This window comes from Clupea harengus, chromosome 21, assembly GCF_900700415.2.
Source record: "Clupea harengus chromosome 21, Ch_v2.0.2, whole genome shotgun sequence".
In the NCBI taxonomy this organism is placed as follows: Eukaryota; Metazoa; Chordata; class Actinopteri; order Clupeiformes; family Clupeidae; genus Clupea; species Clupea harengus.
Genome location: NC_045172.1, coordinates 7312537 through 7316632, shown reverse-complemented (window position 1 = coordinate 7316632; position 4096 = coordinate 7312537).

Sequence of the window (4096 nt, the reverse complement as noted above, 5' to 3'; positions counted from 1 at the left end):
GGTGAATGTATAAGCTAAACTACACAGTGTGTTGTGAGTTTTCCAGCAAAAAAACATAATGTGATTGTGTTGAAAACATTAATTTGATTTTAGCCAGCAAGGGTCAAGTGAGGGGTAAACTATTAGCCTGTGTAGGCCTCATAAAATATATATGCTTTAGGGCTTTTTAAAGGTAAGTCTGAATAGTATAAAATGTCAATAATGATATAACTGATGGTGCAATTGGAAATGTTAATTTGAAAGTGGATTGTTTGTCCTTTTTGGGGCAACAAGTGAATGTTTGATCAATGAGTGGAGAATTTATTTTATTTTCTTTACCGACTGAACACGGTGATACAGCTACCATGACGACTGCTCAACCAAATTGAGGCAGGGCAGATGGTAAGGTCAGCATGGATGGAGCGAATAGAGTTAATGTTTGATCAGTTTGGGCCATTTGGTCAGTTTACGAATTAGCCTCGTTCAACCGATAACAGCCCTACTGACAAGCCTATCTGGCAACATGGCTCACCATCTCAGTTACAGACTCTCAAAAGAAACACTTTAGAATGACTTTAAGTAAGGTATATTGAAAACATTACGTGGAATTCAACTATATCCTTAATAGCAACAACAGAAGACTTTCAGAACAACAGAAGAATATCACTGTCCACATTACTGTCCAACACTACTTACAATACTTTCATGTAAAATATGAGCAAATAGGGTACAAAGTGTTTTCAGGCTAATTGTGTACTTTGTGGCTTTCTTCAAAGTTGAGGAGAAAAATACTTATTTTCAGAGAATTTGCAAATTGCCTACATCTGGTAATATAACTAAACTAAAAACTAATAACAACATAACTGGTCAAACCAAGCATTAACAAAAGTACTGTTCAGGTATTTGTTTTATTTAAATTGTTTATTTCAATTAAAACAACTTCACTAGTTAAAGTAGACTATTTTGTCGACTTTAATGACTTTGGACCATAGTGTTTCATTCAAAGAGAAAGAGACTAAAACAACGGCAATTCACCAAAGACGTCCACCTTTTTGATACAGAAGGACTTCTGCACCTGCTTAACGCGAGCCGAACGAACAAAACTTAATCCTCATGTATTGTGCGTGTGGCTCAACGTAAGGCAAGCACAGAATCAAAGCAGTATCCTCTTCGAGATTGTCCAGGCATACTTCTGACACCTGTCCCCGAAAATGTAGTCTCTATTGAAGGGGATCGAAAAATCCAAGTTTAAGACGTATTTTATTCCCGATGTGCACTGAAAGAAAGAAAATGTGTGAACATGAGAAAATAGAAGTCAACATTTATTGAAAACAAGTTTTAATCGTTTAAGTAAACAAACGTTTCAAAAACGTTAAGTGAATATAGCGAAGTTTTACCTGCGACTCGCGATGCTCCAAGGGTCAAGACGATGACGTTCCCCACCTGCACCTTCTTGTCCAGTGAAGCGGCCTGTGTCATCCCTTTCCTTTTATATGGGAGAAACAATACTCCCCCTCTCCTTTTTTAGACGTGGAAAACTGATGTTCCTCCCGCTCGCACCTGTCGCACTTTTGTTCAGGTCCAATATTGACTCAGGGAGTTTGAGGGGGAGGGCCTGCAAAGAGGATCTGCCCAGCTGCTCCGAGGCCTACGACGCTTTTCCTAAATGCATTTTCTCCATATGGCAAACGATGGCACCACTGGTCTAAAGATTGACACCTGACAACAGTACCCGAAGTGATGTAGGCTACAGGTCTCTTGCTCCACACAGCCGTTGACTGTGTAAGAAAGGGGGTTACAAGGAAGAATGACCTTACTGTTCCACTCATGCGCGCCTCATTTACACACAATTTACATAGAACTTGCAAATGACTCCTTTCCCTCTCTACTCAAGTAAACTCTTAGCCTGGTTGAGACACGCCATGAAACTGATGCATAGCATAGAACGTTTTATATGATTAAAAGTAGAACGGAATGCTTATATTTGACTAAATGTTATTCTGCTGTCTATTGAAACAATTTCGCTTACATGGGCCTGCATAAATACAACAACCTAAACGCACAGACCACACATCTAAACTAATAATCCCTTCCACACTAATTCACTTATATTGCAATGGGTTTGTGTATTCGTTCATTGACTACTATTTTGCCCTATAATGATGTGTGCGCTTGTAGGCCATCGTCTCCATTTTGACAGCCGTCTCCATTCACTATTCCAGACGGGGTCAGACTTGATTATCTGAATTGTAGTGCCACCCAGTGATAGGTTGACACAAGTGCCTGGACCGTCACATTTAAGATGAGGGGGGAATCAGCTCACTACACATTTGAGACAAGGCCGTCAAACCAGTTTATCTAGCTGACATGACAGGATCTAGTGTGAATCCCTGCTGTTACGCCAACGTAAGAAGCTCGTCCTGTCAGACATTCATATGAGAACAGGGTCCTGGGTTAAAGCAGGTGTATGGAAATAACATTTAGTTCGTTGGTGTTTCAGATAACTTGAAACATTGCCTGTGCCACTGATAATTCACCAAAGCAACTTACCTCATTCGCCCGCGAAATCACGGAGAAACCACGTCCACTTGGTGGCAGTGTTGAACTGCTACTCTAAGCGAGAATAGACCTACAGAACGCAGGTGATGTCACTTTACATGTGGTCGTGGGAGAGCAGAATTATGTCATGTGGATGTATACAGTTCTGTATTCACTTGTGACATTTTTTCTTGTGAGACTCAACGACACGCAAGAATGACAATGGTTCGACATTTCTTGAATAATTAATGGCCTCACGATGGCGTCGTAACGCAAAAAGCTGAACTCCTTACAATTCCCAGAGGCGCTTCAGCCTTGGTTGGTTCCAGTGAAAGTTCTGAATATTTCAGAGCCTATTGTTGTGGTAAAAGCGTTGCTTGTGAGGGAATAAATGTCAAATTACCAATAGCACAAGTGTGCAGTTATGTGCATGATTGTTATATTCATTCTAGAAATCCCTGCTTATTTGCATCTTAAAGTTGACATCATTTTCCTCTTTGGTCTTTGTGCAGGGCTGCCCTGCACCTCACACCTTAACCCTCCTGTTTTACTAAACTATAATTACATCCATTATGTTATGGGTCAAATTGACCGGCACTATGTAAATACGTCCGGATTAGAATCAAACAAAGAAACAGTCTACAACTTAATTTACCCTGCCATAGAAATCTCAAAGATAATATACTTCAACATTGTATATGTATACTATATTTAACAACTGTTTTATATAAATATAAATGTTTTAAATATTTTATTTTGCATAAACTTCAAAAAGGTTAATGCATGTTTCTAAAAACCCACACAGCCATTTGATTTGATATAAAAGGAATTGACTGGCTTCATATGAGTTCAGCTGTAGGCCATAATTACACCTAAAATCTTGAGAAACGAGCTTGCCTGGCCTACCCAAAATGCACCGTAATCATCTGCTTTGGATTGCAATTACAGAATACTCATTTATTTATATGTCTAATTGCAGACTGATACATTGACAGTTTTAGCTGCAGTTTTAAGAGCTCTACTACATAGAGCAGGGATGGTTAAAGCACATCCATGACCAGAGATTGAAAGAGAGGGGAGGGGGAGGAGAGAGGGGAGGAGGAAACCTACTAGATTTGTAGGACAGATGTTGTGGAAGTATCCTGGGTGATGTCTGTGGTGTGGGTTTGAAAGTTAATTTGGTTTAGTCATAACCATCTTACTGTTTCAGCACATCAGCATATGATTCAGCAGTCACAGCACAGAGGCGTATCTGTGTCATAAGGGGCCTGTCTTTGAGTAAATATACTCCGCACCACCACAGGAATGACTTCAGTAAGCAAGGCGGATGATCAGTGTGAGTTATACAATAATGAAATTGCAGATCTTGGGATCTAAGTTATACATCTTAAGTATAAGCAACGAATAACACAAGAAGTTAGACATCGCAAGAAGTTATACATCCCAAGTAAGTAACATATAACACAAGACTAAAGGGAGTTATCATCCAGGTGTAATTTAGGAATAATATATAAATGATATATAAACAAAGGCAAACAGACACACACACACACATGCACATTTATAAAGAAGAGATAGA